Here is a 19,494-nt window from a genome sequence, read left to right as displayed (position 1 = left end):
CTAGTCTTGGAGTGGAGGGATCTACGTAAATTTTAGTGAAACTGGATAGAAAGAGCTAACTGCTCTAATGAGTTTTAGTTAAATTAACTTGAGACTTTAAAGGAAGATAATATTGACCAGAACTGGAGACATGAGTGAATGCTTTGTGGAGTTGAAATTTGAATAGTTTCCTTGAGGTATAAGTGGGATTGGACCTACTGAGGTGAATGGAAGAGAATTCCAGACCAGAAAAACCAAAAACCAAAAAAATAGTGAAGTGAGAACAGTATTATGAGGAATCAATCATTAGGGTGATTTATGTTTTGTGTAGCATATGAACAGAGTTATTATTTTGATCAAGAATAAGGAGTGAATGGGCTTCCCTGGTGGCACAGTGGTTGAGAGTCCGCTTGCCGATGCAGGGGACACGGGTTTGTGCCCCGGTCCGGGAAGATCCCACATGCCGCGGAGCGGCTGGGCCCGTGAGCCATGGCCGCTGAGCCTGCGCGTCCGGAGCCTGTGCTCCGCAATGGGAGAGGTCACAACAGTGAGAGGCCCACGTACCGCAAAAAAAAAAGAATAAGGAATGAAAAGGGTATGCCATTATGTCCAATATTCTTGGTGTATGAGCATTATAATATAGATACTGGACTAAAAGGAATGGGAAAAAGTTTTGGAAGAATAGTGGGTAAGCTTAGCTGTAGATTATGGATGTAAAATACAGAGAATACTAAATACCACTTGAAAAAAATTAATAATAAAAATGCAATCAGTGAACATGTTTTAGAAATTCTTACAATGATCTTGTCTTTGAGTCTTTATATGGAAATGGATGGTTTAGAACTTCAGTGGCTTTTCATTGGTTTAAATGAAGAATATAGAATTAAGAATCTATCATGATTGAGTTCCTTCTACGGCCAATAGAAGTCCTGGAAGTAATAAGGTATTACTAAAACTACAAATAGGAGCAATGCACTTGCAGTAGACCTGTGATGGTTAATTATCCTGACATTATTATGGCCATTACTATAATTGCATATCAATTGTCACTAATCAACTCTCAGTCAATCTAATGGAGCAGAAATATAAGTAGGAAGCTGTCAGTCACAGGCTCTCTCTTGGGACTTGGATTCTTGGGAGGGTGTGGAGAAGGTGAGGCCATAGTCATCTCAGCATCAGAAATGACGGTGCTTCAGTGGGAGAGCTGGAGGCTGAGTACCCCTCAAAGCTCTTATAGAAGGGAAGGGTGTTAGCTTGACCATCTCAGGATTCCCTGAACTTTAACACAACCCTTGACTCTCTACCGCTAAGACCTTCAGATACAGATTTTATTTTCTTACAACTATCATTTTAGTTTTTTGGTTTTTTTTTTTTTTTTTTTTTTTGCGGTATGCGGACCTCTCACTGTTGTGGCCTTTCCCATTGTGGAGCACAGGCTCCGGACGCACAGGCTCAGCGGCCATGGCTCACGGACCCAGCCGCTCCGCAGCATGTGGGATCTTCCTGGACCGGGGCACGAACCCGTGTCCCCTGCATCGGCAGGCGGACTGTCAACCACTGCGCCACCAGGGAAGCCCATTTTAGTAAATTTTAAAATTGTTTTCTCAGTCCTCTAACATCCTGTAAGATCTCACTATTACCACTACTGTGACCTCTACTTGATAAGTAAGGTAACGCATTGAGACCTCTTATCAAAGTGCCTGGCACACAATAAACACTCAATACATATCAACTGTTTCTATAACTACTATTAGCCACCATTTGTTGAGTGTCTACTATGTGCCAGGCACTTCACCTCCATTTTGTAAATGAGGAAATGGGGTCAGAGAGTCTAAGTAATTTAGCAAAGCTCACAAAGCTAGTGGACAGAGGGATTAATGGTTCAAACTTTCTAATACACTATTTCTACTTCTTGGTTTTGTTTTGTTATGTTTTTGGCCTCCCAGCATGTGGGATCCTAGTTCCCCGACCAGGGATCAAACCCCGGCCCCCCTGCATCAGAAGCACAGAGTCTCAACAGCTGGACCACCAGGGAAGTCCCCACATTTCTATTCTGAATATTAAGTGTCTATAGCACTGCTTGGCATTGGATGCATCAGTGGCCACATAAAAGGTAATTTTGTTTTTATTCACGTACATGTTTACATAAAGTTTTCATTGTTTCATTAATTATCTAAACTGTAAAAAGTGAAAATGACCACTTACTATCCATTTCAGAATTATTTTGAATGATTGTGTCTTTCAATTTTCTATTTTAGGAAGTATTTTTTCCTGTTGAGTGTTGGCTATATCTTCCTTAATCTTATTTTGACTCATCATGATTATTATCTAAAAATTAAATTGGGTTTACAGATACCCCATTGTTCTTATGTTTACAGGGTAATAGTAGAATATTATGTGAGAGTTCCTTTTTCTTTCAAATAATAAATCCTAAATAAGCAGCTTATTTTAATAATCATCCTTTAACAGCATTTTTCTTTTACATCTGTGACTGCCATTTCTGTTTTCATATCAGCTAAAATTCTGATGCTTCTATGACTACAATGAATAATTTCACTCCAAACTGCCACGTCACATTTTCTATGTGCCGTCTGAGACCTCACAGGAGCCTTCCTAAACCATATCGCCTCAAATCTGGTGGAATACATCATGAAGACTGTATATGTCTTTTATGAAAGAACAATTCAGATCATGAATTCTTAGCAAAGGAAGATCTGTGGATGTTCTTGCTAGAAAAAATATTCAAAAAGGAACTTGCATCAAAATATGGGAAATGAGGCTGTGATGACAGTAGCAGTAGATGATGCAGGCATTCTGGCTATCTCTCCTGTCTGCAAGTGGTCCACGGTGATTTTAAGACTTTCTTTGGGCTCATGGGAGCATATCCACACACACATACACACAGCTGTTTGCTAATAGTTAAAATCTCTTCAAAAATGCCCTTCCATCCACAGTTAGACATAACTTGTTTAAAATGTAGGGCTGTTGAGGGAACACTTAGGAGAGAATGAATTTATTAAAGGTCAATGAATCCACCTGTCTCCCAGCATGTGACAGTCCTGACTAGAGGGAACCAGAGGCAGAGGGATCTTGAGTGGAGGGAGAGAAACTGGGACAAAAGACACAGCAGAAAAATTTGCAGAATTGTTGCTAAGGTTTTGCCCAGTTTACTACAATAGGACTAGGAAAAATAGAAGCTATGGGCAGAGCAGAAGAGGTGGGAATTTTTGACATCAACTATAATCACAGATAGCTCCACTTGACATAATTTAGATGTTTCTTTTTCTGTTTTAATTTAACACACCTGACTTCCAACACTAGCATCCCTTTCCCAGGGGATTTGTTATTCAAGCGCTAACTATATAAGTAAAGGCTGCCATTTATCTGAGAATGTTAGGTATATGTAAGTGAAAGAGGTTTTTTACAGTTCACTGTTTATTTTTCTTAAGTTATCAGAATGCCAGTCTTAAGTGAATGGCATATCATGTAAGTTTTCATGCTGCCAATTATGTTTTTAATTAATTTTGAAATAATTGCAGACTTTATAGAAAAGTTGCAAAAATAGTACAGAGAATTTCTGCATATTCACAAAATATCCTAAATGTTAACATTTGTTTCTCTCTCCCTTTCTCTATATATGTATGTTATATTAATATTAATATATTAATTGATATATATTATATATACACACACACCATTTTTCTGAATCATATTGTTGTCAAACCCAAGTTTGTGTGCCTGACGCACAGTGAGGCCAAACAAACCGAAACATCAGAGTTTGGAGCAGAGAAAAGTTTATTGCAAGGGCCATGCAAAGAGAATAGGTGGCTCATGCGCCAAAGACTCCAACTCCCTGATGATTTTCAGGGAAACGTTTTTATAGGCAAAATTTCAGGGGGAGTGGGGGACGGTCTGTAGGGTGTGTGACCTTCCTCTGATTGGTCAGTGACGAGGTAAGAGGATGGTGTTAGTACCCAAAAACTGGGGTTGCCTCTTGGTGGGTGTTGAGCTTCAGTATGCATTTCCTAAAAGAACAAAAAAATGTTTTTTAAGAAAAAGGTTATTAACCTTAAATTTTGTCCACCAAAAATTAATCAGTCAATCTAAGAAAGAAATGGAAAATTGTATTCATGCCAAATTGCATATTATGACCCAGGAATAGCCTCTCAGAAAGCTCCAAGAACTATTCTGCCTGTTAGAGATCAAAGCATAGTTACATAGGTTTTTGAGACAGAGAGCTGTACATTAAGTGACATAGACAGTTTGCACAATCCAGATCTGTAAGTACAAAGTGATGGGCCATCGTGACCCCTTACAAAGTCGAGAAGGAATGTTATCTTTTAAAGAGTTGTCTTGGTGCTAGTAGAATGTTGCTCTTTATGGCTGAGCAGGTATTTCTCCCAATAGGGAAGGTTTGGTTGGCACATAATGCAGATGTATAATACACAGTAGAGGGGAGAGAGGAGGCCAAAGGGCAGAGAAAATGGTTTATGTTTAAGTTTTTTTGTCTTGCCATAAAATATGAATTTTATTTCACAATTTCCAGGGTAAATCTAGTACACTATTCTACCCATTTTAAGTTGCTGACATCCAAGTGCCATTGGGCTCAGCTGTGAGAAAATGTTGACATCTATTCAAGACCATACATCCAAATATTAAGTAGAGCACAAACTTGTCTTAAAAAAATGAAATGCAAATGACCCATTGAGCTGAACTGCTCACTCTTAAATATTTCTCTCTTCATGTGCACCAAAGAACAAACATCCCAACGAAATTAAGTTCATTTGACTAAATAATAGCCCAGAACCTTAAAATTAATTGATTGAATAAAATAATGTAAGCTATAAAAGAAGAAGATATCAAGGAGGCAAGGTCAGGATGGGAGTATGGGTCTAACAGGCTATGGTAGAAATTATTGTTACACAGAACTTTCAAGCTATTTGCGGAGGCTAAGAGAGGTTTTAGTTTCTAATGATTTTTACTTACAATGAGCAGGAAAGCATAGGAGACTTGGAAAGTGCACAGAATGTGATTTTCAGCTATAGCACTAGCTATGTGGTCTTGAGTAAGCCATTCAAACCCTCCAAAACTTAATTTTCTCAACTGCAAGATGAGAGAATCACATGAAATTATTTCCAAGGTCTCCTTCAGCTCAAGCATTTTAAGATTCCAAGATCTAGAAGAAAAAAATAAATGGCACATTAGAAAGAAAACGAAGACAATAAGATATTAAAATGTGACTAGAAGAGTTGCTGAGCCAAAGGGAAGGTAAAGTTTTGAGATATAAAGAATCACCATAATTTTTAACATTTAAAAGTTCACTTAAGTTGAAGTAAAACTTTGATGGTATAGAAAAATGGAGAGAATATACAGTTTTGTTATATTTTGGAATGAAGAAAATAGAATCAAGAAGTAGTCAATAAACTAAATATAGCTGACAGTTACTTAATAAATATGTCTTGTGCTGTGATGTCCATGAGACGCAATTACAGCTTTATACAAAGAAAATTCCTAAATTATAAAATAATGCATGACTCAAAAAACAACTTAAGTTTAAAACTTTCTATCTACTGAGAGCCAGTAAGTCATAGGAAAAAAACAAAGAAAAAAATATAACTAAACAAAGTCAGCAACTCTGGAACAAACTCAAGCAAAGAATAAGCCGCTTATTTTAAATTTAATAGAAAAAATATAAATATTAATTCACTGCTTTAAAAAACATATAGAAAACACTACTAATCATTATTGTGTTTATAACTGGCTTGAATTCAGGCAAACCAGGCTTGGGTCCCAGGCCAACCCAGAGACTGTGTGATCTGGCCAACCTCTTAAATGGAGCAATAATTCCTTCCTTTGTGGCTTCTTGTCAGGATTGATTGATATATACATATAAAATGTATATCTTAGTGAATGACACGTAGTAAGGGTTCAAAAAGATGTTAACTGTCATATCAACCTTTCCATCATTCATATTCGATCTTCTGCTTTGAGGAGGAAAAACAAGAGCTTGAGTAGCAGGGATAAAAGAAGATGGGGGTACCAGAAGTCTAGAGGAAGAGCAGAAAAGGTCTGACTGATGCTCTGGGGGTGCTGCTTGCCCACCTTCCTGGACCAGTTAAGAGGCCCCATTTCTTGAGCGCGATTCTTTGGAAGACCAGCTGACTTTCTGGTAACTCCTTTTGGATCTGTGTTAATAGCTCTTCTGATCTTATTTGCAAAAATAAAAGTTAATTTTTAAAAGAAACATTTACTTTTCTGTAGACTTTAATTTTTAGAGACTGAGAAAGAGTCTTAGGTAGGAGTGATGACTAGCTATTAGCCTAAACAGTGCTTTGTCATGAGTAACATATTCATTTGCCTTTTCTTTTGTTAGATGAACAAATCTCTTTAAAAGGAAAATTGAAACAAGGGTTTACTACTTACTTTTTCAGGAGTTTTTCTTAGGTCCTATAAAATATTCTTTAGTCAGTTTCAGAAAAAGAGTCGCCCTCACTGATTAAGGCTATCACTTATTGAACCTGTGCCATGTACCTTATTAATCAAAGTACATTTATCCTCCTAACGAGTCTATGAAGTAGGATTATTATCGCATTTTACAGAAACAAAATAAGTAGTGTTAAGTTCACAGAGACAAAAAATGAGAGACTTGGAACCCAAACCTAAATCACCATGAATTAATCCACAGAGCTTCTGCTGCCCTAGGTAAAAGGGAGACCTGAACTGCAGGAGAGAAATGATATCATGACATGTAGTTTTCAAACTTAAACCCAGGCAATATTTCATTAACAGATTTTTACCTTGAATTTTCTTGAGAGTTATTTTCAGTGAACATAATCAAGGGCGTAAAAATAACGAAGGAAAATGCTTATTTTTCCATTGCCAGGTTATATTTGGTCTTGGGAAAAGGCAGCATGTTTGATTTTCAAGGTCTTGCTGAGAAATAATACAAAATATTTTAACTATTTTTTTTATGGAATGAAGGAAACATAGGACATGAATTGCCCATTGAATATTCTTGGGTTATTGATCACATGTGATTGATTTAAGGTGAGTTTTTAGAGTGTTTTTTAAAAACCATTATTTATTTTTATTTTCGTTAAAATACTGTAACCAACTGTGTTTTCTGTAAAACGACAGTCTCTATAGCAGTATCTTTCCTTTTGCTGTTAAAAAAAAAAAAAAAAGAAAACTCACAAAATAAAATATGCACATCAATTAGACATAGCAAATTGTGTAGCCTCTTAGAAAGGCCTGAGTTAGATTGAACCTTCTTTTGATTAATGGGCATTTTTTAAACGAATTAGCCCAGATTCTGCCTAGGAGCATAGTACGGGCATCCCAGGGGGATACAGTCGAACAAGTCTGAACATGGAATATCTGTCTTCATCATCAAATACTGTTCAAAAGCAATTGGTTTTGAAGTACCCTTAAGACAGGGTCACAAACTCCAGTGCCTTGAGGAGGTAGGCAGGTGATATAAATGAGTCAAGTGGGCGGGGTGGGAGACAGCATCTGAAATATCGTGGTGACAAATGGCACCTGACACTGGGCCATGGTGTCAGGGAGATGATCTGGAGCCATGGGATTATGGCAGACTGGCCATCAAAAGGGGCAGCTGCTCTTCAGTTTTGGCTGACTGAGGCCATTTGGGAATCGAGGGCCAATGCTCTCAGATCATCTGATTTTTAAAGAGAAATTAGAATTTCAAATTTTGATGTATCATCTTCTAATCTATAATGTTGAAAATTAATTTTAAAAAAGCTATTTGGGTCAATTTAAAAAACTACCTATGGACCACATCTGGCCAGTAGGCTACCAGTTCGCAAATTCGGATTTAAGGAAATAAGACAAATAGTAATAGAAATAATACCTGAAAATGTTATCATGGTTCTGAATTCTTATACCCGTATACTAGACTTCATATACATTAAAAATACACTTAAGTTGTACCTTCCCAAAACAAACGGGAACGATGATATAGACCTAGGGTTCTATGTGAAACCGTAAAGTGTATTTCTCAATATGTGAACTATACACCACCTACTTTACAATTAACTAAAGAACTTATTTTAAATGTGCATGCTGGATTTGCATTAATTAGGTCTCAGGTGGCTTCTAGCAGTCCGACTTTGTACAAACACCCCGATCCCCAGATGATTCTAATAGTTGTTAATGGAGTTCCTCCCTTTGAGAATTTGCAGGCTATGTGGTCATTTTACTGCCAGCCTTAACATCTGTATCTTCTCTATTCTCCCAGGCAGAGACAGCTGTGATTTAAAGAGGGTTAAGGTTTGGATCCTTTGGATCCCTGCTTGGTTGGGTGATCCAGAGCGCATCTGTGCTTTCAGGTCATTCAATCCCATAGTTACAGGTTGATACTTCATAATGACACATGTCTACCCCATTAGCTTGCAGTTTATGGTTGCTCAGTATATGTCTTCATTTAGCTAATGTCTTAGTGGGTTATTTCCTCATGGCTCCCTACTGAATATCAGTGTAATGTACCTGATCGGTGCCCAGTAAGTAATTTTTGATTGATATTATAATGCGTTAATTAGAACATCATCAACTAGGCCTACCAGATCAACTGTCTGTGACTGAACTGAATAATCATTTACTTTAACCCACTAGGCATTTTAGTTAAGCCAATAATTTGACTAATTTTTAGCTCTCAGGAAAATTATCTGATGACATTTGACCAAATGAGCCCATTGCCAAATGATTAATGTAACTTCTGACCTTGCCTGCTTTTACATTCAGGGGGCAAACATATTATTAGGGGTATATAACTCATTATGCACTCTTACACAGGAGAAAAATAGTATCATAAAAGTGGTATTGTCACACCATTTTAGACACCGAAACATCAGCTGTAGAAAATGCTGATAGACTGACATGTTCAGTGAACTACACCGTGCCTAGGGAAAACCACAATTGAAATGTAAATTGTCATTTTGCTTCAGTGAAAAGTGAACCAAAATGCAAATTTCCTTTTAAAAACATTGAGATCAGGAAAAGGCATTAGACCTGTGTTTTCTATCTTGTGCTCACACCCTGTAAATAACAGCATCTTGGATATGGGGCACAGTTTAAGAGATTATTCATCCCTTAGCCTTGACTATAAGTAGGGATGTTTCTTTATTCCAAGCATTGTTAGACAAAAGAAATGTTTGACCTCTGAGATAACCTTCTCCAGAAGATAAACTGATAATTCCTTGCGCAGCTTGTCTCTTTTCATCATTTCCATTCCAGTCTAGTTAATGCAACCAGTTTTGCAGTTCAGAATATTCAAATACGCTACTTGGGTTCTGGACACAGTGATGGGTCTTAAATTCTCCCTCGCAGAGGTGAAGTAACATTAAATTTGTCACTGCCTCGTCTAAGTCAGCAAGGTGGCACTGTATAATATCTTTAGAAATACTAAGTTAAGAAGTCCATGGGGAAGAAGGTGAAAAGAAGGTCAGCTACTGACATAAAATCAAGCTTTAGATGTGATGACCCTGCGTCAGAGGCTTTGTAGCCTGCGAGTCAGCATAATGTTATTGAATCCACGTCCTAGCTGAAGCCAGACACGGTGACAAAGGTGGCCCCACCTGCCCACGGAGAGATGGGCCGTCAGCATCACCTCACAAACCAGGCACACAGAGCAGTTCTTTTTATAAAGAAAGAACTTAAAGCTATAAATGGCCTCTTTTATTTTCTACTCCCTTCACCCTAAAGGGTTGACCTTTATTTTAATGTCTGAAGAACCCATGAATGTATTATAACTTAGAGAAAGATAAGAATTAGCCTTTGGTAGCCAGAGTCCTGAAAATTATACTTTGAAGAATTCCTGGAAAACTCAGTCTTCCAATTGGTGAGCAACTGGAATAAAAAAAAACAAACGAACAAACTTTAGTTTTGCTAGAGACAAATATAGTGACAACTCTTCAAATAACCCTTTTCCTCCATAGAACACACCAAAAGTAGCTTAAACTAGAATTAATGAAGTGGAATAGAAATTGCAATTACTAACTTTTACTTTTGCCTCCTGTTATGTAGGTAGAATTCATGGTCTTTTGAATCAATCGACTTTGATATGCTTCAATTAATACAATATAAAAATTCCCCAAAGATTCCTATATTACCTAGAGGATTTAAGCAGTAAAATATTCAATGCATTTTTTTAAATTAATTTTTTTGGAGTATAGTTGCTTTACACTGTTGTGTTAATTTCTACTGTACAGCAAAGTGAATCAGCTATATGTATACATATATCCCCTCTTTTTTGGATTTCCTTCCCATTTAGGTCACCACAGAGCACTGAGTAGAGTTCCCTGAGCTATACAGTAGATTCTCATTAGTTATCTATTTTATACATAGCATCAATAGTGTATATATGTCAATCCCAACCTCCCAATTCATCCCACACCACCCCCCGCTTCCCCCCTTGGTATCCACATGTTTGTTCTCTATGTTTGTGTCTCTATTTCTGCTTTGCAAATAAGATCATCTGTCATTTTTCTAGATCCCACATATATGCGTTAATATACAATATTTGTTTTTCTCTTTCTGACTTACTTCACTCTGTATGACAGTCTCTAGGTCCATCCACGTCTCTACAAATGATCCAATTGTGTTCCTTTTTACGGCTGAGTAATATTCCATTGTATATATGTATCACATCTTCTCTATCCTATTCAATGCATTTTTAAAGCTTGGGTGAAATGTATGGTAACTGTATTATCTGATGTGCTGATCCCTATTTTATTTTATTTAGTTAGTTTTTCCTCAAGCAACTGTGGGCGTGGTTTAATTTTTATATTTTTTAACATCTTTATTGGAATATGATTGCTTTACAATGGTGTGTTAGTTTCTGCTTTATAACAAAGTGAATCAGCTATACATACACATATATCCCCATATCTCCTCCCTCTTGCGTCTCCCTCGCACCCTCCCTATCCCACCCCTCTAGGTGGTCACAAAGCACCAAGCTGATCTCCCTGTGCTATGCGGCTGCTTCCCACTAGCTATCTATTTTACATTTGGTAGTGTATATATGCCATGCCACTCTCTCACTTCGTCCCAGCTTACCCTTCCCCCTCCCCATGTCCTCAAGTCCATTCTCTACATCTGTGTCTTTATACCTGTCCTGCCCCTAGGTTCTTCAGAAACATTTTTTTTCAGATTCCATATATACATCTTAGCATACGGTATTTGTTTTTCTCTTTCTGACTTCACTCTGTATGACAGTTTCTAGGTCCATTCACCTCACTACAAATAATTCATGATCCCTATTTTAGAAACGAATCTCCAAACTAGATGAGAAGAGGGATTCCAAAAGGCAGACTCTAGGGAATTGTTTATGATGAAATATTATTTTACAACTTAGAAAAATAATTTCAACTATTCTTATTGCAGAAATTAGCTTATATAATTACTGATGGGAAATTTCATGATGACAATCAATGTCAGTTACCAACAGAGTTAATGAATAAGGATTAAGAGAAGAAAACTTAAAAAGCTTACGTTTGGAGGCTTCCCTGGTGGCACAGTGGTTGAGAGTCTGCCTGCCAATGCAGGGGACACGGGTTCGTGCCCCAGTCCGGGAAGATCCCACATGCCGCGGAGCGGCTGGGCCCGTGAGCCATGGCCACTGAGCCTGCATGTCTGGAGCCTGTGCTCCGCGGCGGGGGAGGCCACAACAGTGAGATGCCCACATACCGCAAAAAAAAAAAAAAGGTTACATTTGGACAAAGAAAAGAAAAACTTCAAGCTAGTTATACCTAAAATTGACCAGGAAGCAAGAAGAACTACAATCCTGCAGCCTGTGGAAGGAAAACCACATTCACAGAAAGACAGAAAAAATGAAAAGGCAGAGGATTATGTACCAGATGAAGGAAAAAATAAACCCCCGGAAAAATAACTAAATGATGTGGAGGTAGGCGACCTTCCAGAAAAAGAATTCAGAGTAATGATAGCGAAGATGATCCAGGACCTCAGAATGGAGGCAAAGATTGAGAAGATGCAAGAAGTGTTTAACAAAGACCTAGAAGAATTAAAGAACAAACACCTAGAAGAATTAAAAAACAAACAGAGATGAACAATACAATAACTGAAATGAAAAATGCACTAGAAGGAATCAAAAGCAGAGTAACTGAGGCAGAAGAACGGATAAGTGACCTGGAAGACAGAATGGTGGAATTCACTGCCATGGAACACAATAAAGAAAAAAGAATGAAAAGAAATGAAGACAGCCTGAAAGACCTCTGGGACAACATTAAGTGCAAAAATGTTCACGTTATAAGGGTCCCAGAAGGCGAAGACAGAGAGAAAGGACCCAAGAAAATATTTGAAGAGATTATAGTCCAAAACTTGCATAACGTGGGAAAGGAAATAGCCACCCAAGTCCAGGAAGCTGAGAGAGTCCCAGGCAGGAGAAACCTAAGGAGAAACACGCTGAGACACATAGTAATCAAATTGACAAAAAATAAAGACAAAGAAAAATTATTAGAAGTAACAAGGGAAAAATGACAAATAACATACAAGGGAACTCTCATAAGGTTAACCACTGATTTCTCAGAAGAAATTCTACATGCCAAAAGGGAGAGGCATTATATATTTAATGCGATGAAAGGGAAGAACCTACAACCAAGATTTTCTACCTAGCAAGGATCTCATTCAGATTTAACGGAGAAATCAAAAGCTTTGCAGACAAGCAAAAGCTAAGAGAATTCAGCCCCACCAAACCAGCTCTACAACAAATGCTAAAGGAACTTTTCTAAGTGAGAAACACAAGAGAAGAAAAGGACCTACAGAAACAAACCCATAACAATTAAGAAAATGGTAATAGGAACATACATATCAATAATTACCTTAAACATGAGTGGATTAAATGCCCCAGCCAAAAGACACAGGCTTGTTGAATGGACACAAAAACAAGACCCACCTATATGCTGTCTACAGGAGACCCACTTCAGACCTAGGGACACATACAGACTGAAAGTGAAGGGATGGAAAAAGATATTGCATGCAAATGGAAATCAAAAGAAAGCTGGAGTAGCAATACTCATATCACATAAAATTGACTTTAAAATAAAGAACATTACAAGAGACAAGAAGGACACTACATAATGATCAAGGGATCAATCCAAGAAGAAGATATAACAATTATAAACATATATGCATCCAACATAGGAGCACCTCAATACATAAGGCAAATGCTAACAGCTATAAAAGAGAAAATCTACAGTAACACAATAATAGTGGGGGACTTTAACATCTCGCTTACACCAATGGACAGATCATCCAGACAGAAAATTAATAAGGAAACACAAGCTTTAAATGACACAATAGACCAGATAGATTTAATTGATATTTATAGGACATTCCATCTGAAAACAGCAGATTACACTTTCTTCTCAAATGCACACGGAACAGTCTCCAGGATACATCACATCTTGGGTCACAAATCAAGCCTTGGTAAATTTAAGAAATTTGAAATCATGTATAATTTCTGACCACAACTCTATGAAATTAGAAATAAATTACAGGGGAAAAAAATGTAAAAAATACAAACACATGGAGGCTAAACCATATGTTACTAAATAACCAAGAGATCACTGAAGAAATCAAAGAGGAAATCAAAAAATACCTAGAGACAAATGACAACCAAAAACCCAACGATCCAAAACCTATGGGATGCAGCAAAAGCAGTTCTAAGAGGGAAGTTTATAGCAATAAAATCCTACCTCAAGGAACAAGAAAAATCTCAAATAAAAATTCTAACCTTACACCTAAAGGAACCAGAGAAAGAAGAACAAACGAAACCCAAAGTTAGTAGAAGGAAAGAAATCATAAAAATCAGACCATAGATAAATGAAATAGAAACAAAACAATAGCAAAGATCAATAAAACTAAAAGCTGGTTCTTCGAGAAGATAAACAAAATTGATAAACCTTTAGCCAGACTCATCACAAAAAAGAGGGAGAGGACTCAAATCAATAAAATTAGAAATGTAAAAGAAGAAGTTACAACAGACACTGCAGAAATACAAAGCATCATAAGAGACTACTACAAGCAACTCTATGCCAGTAAAATGGACAACCTGGAAGAAGTGGACAAATTCTTAGAAAGGTATAACCTTCCAAGCCTGAACCAGGAAGAAATAGAAAACATGAACAGACCAATCACAAGTAATGAAATTGAAACTGTGATTAAAAATCTTCCAACAAACAAAATTCCAGGACCAGATGGCTTCACAGGTGAATTCTACCAAGCATTTATAGAAAAGCTAACACCCATGCTTCTCAAACTCTTCCAAAAAAATTGCAGAGGAAGAAACACTCCAAACTCATTCTACGAGGCCACCCTCACCCTGATACCAAAACCAGACAAAGATACTACAAAAAAAGAAAATTACAGACCAATATTACTGATGAATATAGGTGCAAAAATCCTCAACAAAATACTAGCAAATGGAATCCAACAACACATTAAAAGGATCATACACCATGGTCAAGTGGGATTTATGCCAGGGATACAAGGATTCTTCAGTATACACAAATCAATCAATGTGATACACCACATTAACAAACTGAAGAATAAAAACCATATGATCATCTCAGTAGACGCAGAAAAAGCTTTTGACAAAATTCAACACCCATTTATGATAAAAACTCTCCAGAAAGTGGCATAGAGGGAACCTACCTCAACATAATAAAGGCTGTGTATGACAAACCCACGGCAAACATCATTCTCAATGGTGAAGAACTGAAAGCATTTCCTCTAAGATCAGGAATAAGACAAGGATGTCCACTCTCACCACTATTATTCAACATTGTTTTGGAAGTCCTAGCCATGGCAATCAGAGAAAGAAAAGAAATAAAAGGAATACAAACGGGAAAAGAAGAAGTAAAACTGTCACTGTTTGCAGCTGACATAATACTATAAACAGAAAATCCTAAAAATGCCACCAGAAAACTACTAGAGCTAATCAATGAATTTGGTAAAGTTGCAGGATACAAAAGTAATGCACAGAAATCTCTTGCATTCCTATACACTAACAACAAAAGATCAGAAAGAGAAATTAAGGAAACAATCCCATTCACCATTGCAACAAAAAGAATAAAATACCTAGGAATAAACCTACCTAAGGAGGTAAAAGTCCTGTACTCAGAAAACTATAATAAGACACTAATGAAAGAAATCAAAGATGACACAAACAGATGGAGAGATATACCATGTTCTTGGATTAGAAGAATCCATATTGTGAAAATGACTATACTACCCAAAGCAATCTACAGATTGAATGCAATCCCTATCGAATTACCAGTGGCATTTTTTATAGAGCTAGAACAAAAAATATTCAAATTTCTATGGAGACACAGAAGACCCCGAATAGCCAAAGCAGTACTGAGGGAAGAAAATAGAGCTGGAGGAATCAGACTCCCTGACTTCAGACTATACTACAAAGCTACAGTATTCAAGACAATATGGTACTGGCAGAAAAACAGAAATATAGATCAATGGAACAGGATAGAAAGCCCAGAGATAAACCACGCACCTATGGTCAACTAGTCTATGACAGAAGAGGCAAGAATATACAACGGAGAAAAGACAGTCTCTTCAATAAGTGATGCTGGGAAAACTGGACAGCTACATGTAAAAGAATGAAATTAAAACACTCCCTAACACTATACACAAAAATAAGCTGAAAATGGATTAAAGATCTAAATGTAAGACAGGACACTATAAAACTCTTGGAGGAAAACACAGGAAGAACACTCTTTGACATAAATCACAGCAAGATCTTTTTTAGCCTACCTCCTAGAGTAATGGAAATAAAAACAAGACTAAACAACTGGACCTAATGAAACTTCAAATCTTTTGCACTGCAAAGGAAACCATAAACAAGACAAAAAGTCTGCCCTCAGAATGGGAGAAAATATTTGCAAATGAATCAATGGACAAAGGATTAATCTCCAAAATATATAAACAGCTCATTAAGCTCAATATTTAAAAAACAAACAATCCAATCAAAAAAATGGGCAGAAGACCTAAAGAGACATTTCTCCAAAGAAGACATACAGATGGCCAAGAGGCACAAGAAAAGCTGCTCTACATCACTAATTATTAGAGAAACACAAATCAAAACTACAAGGAAGGATCACTTCACACCAGTTAGAATGGGCATCATCAGAAAATGTACAAACAACAAATGCTGTAGAGGGTGTGGAGAAAACGAAACCCTCTTGCACTGTTGGTGGGAATGCAAATTGATACAGCTACTATGGAGAACAGTATGGAGGTTCCCTAAAAAACTATAAATAGAACTACCATATGACCCAGCAATCCCACTACTGGGCATATACCCAGTGAAAACCATAATTCAAAAAGACACATGCACCCCAGTGTTCATTGCAGCACTGTTTACAATAGTCAGGTCATGGAAGCAACCTAAATGCCTATCGACAGACGAATGGAGAAAGAAGATGTGGTACATATCTACAATGGAGTATTACCCAGCCATGAAAAGGAATGAAATTGGGTCATTTGTAGAGATGTGGATGGACCTAGAGACTGTCATACAGAGTGAAGTAAGTCAGAAAGAGAATAACAAATATCCTATATTAATGCATATATGTGGAATCTAGAAAAATGGTACAGATGAGCCGATTTGCAAGGCAAAAATAGAGACACAGATGTAGAGAAAAAACGTATGGACACCAAGGGGGGAAAGCTGGGGGTGAGGGTGATGAATTGGGATATTGGGATTGACATACATACACTAATATGTATAAAATAACTAATAAGAACCTGCTGTATAAAAAATAAAATACAATTCAAAAAAATAAAACTAAAATTGATCATATGCGTGCACTTCAAAAAAATGGTGTTGGGAGGGGCAAGGACCTCAGTGGGTCCAAAGCAGTCTTTAAAATTCTTGCTGAGCGGCCAGCCTGTAGGTGGATCTGTCTTCTGAGGCAGAGCAGTTTCTGTAGCTAGTCATATTGGCAACCAAATAGGTCAAGGTGCACACGGTGTGACTGCCGGTAACTGCCCACATCCTGGGGGATGGCAAGGATGGAGGGTGGCTTGTTTGCTGCTTGTGAGGCCTGTGGCCCTGAACTCCTCTCCACTCTCTGTGCAAATTCGTATCGGCCAACTGTGTCACCCTGGTGGACGTAGGGGGACTGGGAACTGGCACAAACATGCTGACTTCTGACTACTATTTCTGTGCATAATATACTCTTTCATTTCTTGAAAATAAAAAAGAAAAGGTGGTCAGATGTCCCACCATCCTCCCAATTGCTCAGGATTAAAATCCCAGTCATGTTTGACTTCTCTCTTACGATTGTCCCAGTCAATGTGTTTTCAAAGCCCATCGTCCCCACCTCTGAATTTTCTCTTACACCTGTTCCTTCCTCCTCATTTCCACCACCACAAACGTAACCCAGACCCTCAGTATCTCATTTGGTCTTTTGAAACAGGCTTCTAACTAGCCTGCCCTGCCCAAGATTTCCATTTTATTCTATTTTTCAGATCTGCTCATGTTACTTCTCCTGTTTATTATACCAAGTGCTCCTCATTATTTGCCAAATAATTCCAAGCTCTTTGATCTGCATTCAAAGTCATCTGTGTGGGCCCTCAAGGTTAATGTAATAATATTCAATTCTACAGTGGAGTGTTGAGTGCCTGCTATGAATGGTTCTCAAATGAAGAGGACTCCTCGAAGAATTTGTAGTCTCCACTTCTTATAATGGAACCATGATGGTTACCAGGTGCTTAATCCCTTACATAGATGATCTCATTTATAGACAGGCTGTGTGTTCCTTTTCTTCCAGTCCACACAGGATGCCTGCTTTTCTTCAAGACTTTCCCACCATTGTTCAGAGAGTCTCATACCTGGAGTGCTTCTTTCAGCCATCTTTATTTAACACATATTTGTCTGGTGATACATTTAACACATATAACTGGTGACACTTAAGAAAAAATAAAGTAAATTAAGGCGAGAGTCAACCTGGCAAACTCTTGCAACTTCTTTAACAATAAGATTTCTGTGACCTCACCACAACATCGTAGGCCCTATTCTGCATGGGGTGAGGGATTGAAGGTGGGAGAGACGAGGAGTGGTAGGACTAATCCCATTCAAGACACGTGGTTAAAGACAACAACAATAATGATGATGACAATATTTATTGAGCACTGATAACACAAGAACTATCTGTTTAAAATCTCACAATGATCCAGTGAGATACTATCATTATTCTCATGTTATTAATACTTGAGACATGAGGTGGGTTAGATAAGTCTTCGACATTTACAATGATTGTAAGCAGCAGAGCCCATTGAACCAAGACGATTCAGTTCTAAGGCCTAAATTAGTCACCTTCTATGAATTAATCCACAGGGTATCAGGGTGCTCTGGGGAAAAGATGGAAGGTGAATTCTGGGTAGATGCCCAGTGAATTTCCATGTCGATTACCTCTCTGCCTCCAACCTTCTCTCTTCTAAATCCATCCTCGAAAACTCCAAGACTGATTTATCCAGCATAAAAGGCCAACTTTGTCGTTATCCTGATTAAACAATTTAATGGCTCTCCCTGCTGGAGAAACTATTATTATTCATTGCTTGCTGATGAAATTGACAAGGTGATGTGTACCTTAACTGTCAGTTTAAGGAAGCCGCTGTGCCAAATCTAAGCACCTGGTACAGAAGGACAAGTTTGTTTTGGTTTGTTAGCCATTATGAAGAGAATCCTTATTGGATGTCATTGACTGTCTGCAAGGAAATTTAGTTTTTATCCACAGAAATCTGTCCTTGGTGGTATCACAGCGAAGTCAGGAGCAACTCTTGGGGTCAAAAGGGTGGAATGGTTAAAGACAGAAGCTTTGGAGTCAGAGTTGGGAATTGACTCTTTGAGCCTTATTTGCAGCAGCCTCAATTGCAATTTGAGGGTAACATCTTTCTCAGGGTTGCTGTGAGGACTGAACGAGAAAATACTGGGTTAGCCAGAAAGTTCGTTCGGTTAGTGAATACATCGTTCAGTAAAGTTCTTCGTGAAAATGAAAAATGTCTTTTATTTTTACTTAAAACCGAACAAACTTTTTGGCCAACCCAATATATAAAAGGGTTTAAAACAATGGCTACATAGAAATTCCTAAGCAAGTGATAACTATTACACATCATTAAAGGTTTCATTGTTCTGTACTTGTAGTTTATTAAGTTTATTGTAGTTTATTGTATTGTAGTTTATTGTTCTGTACTTGTAGTTTATTGTAGTTTATTGTTCTGTACTTGTAGTTTATTAAGTTTATTAATTATAGTAGTTTAATTCAAGTAGTAGTACAGGAATGTAGTTGAAAAAACAAACAAGCACTGTAACAGAATATGGGAAAAAAGAATCCCTTTCCCAGAGAAAACCATTGCTAAGATTTCTTATTTGCCCTTCTAGATTTTTTTCTATGTATTTAAAAATATACTTGTGCTTTTTTAAAAAAACATAAATGATAGCACTTTTAATACAGTTTTGGA

This window comes from Orcinus orca, chromosome 7 (assembly GCF_937001465.1).
Source record: "Orcinus orca chromosome 7, mOrcOrc1.1, whole genome shotgun sequence".
In the NCBI taxonomy this organism is placed as follows: domain Eukaryota; kingdom Metazoa; phylum Chordata; class Mammalia; order Artiodactyla; family Delphinidae; genus Orcinus; species Orcinus orca.
This window is presented reverse-complemented; position numbering follows the sequence as displayed.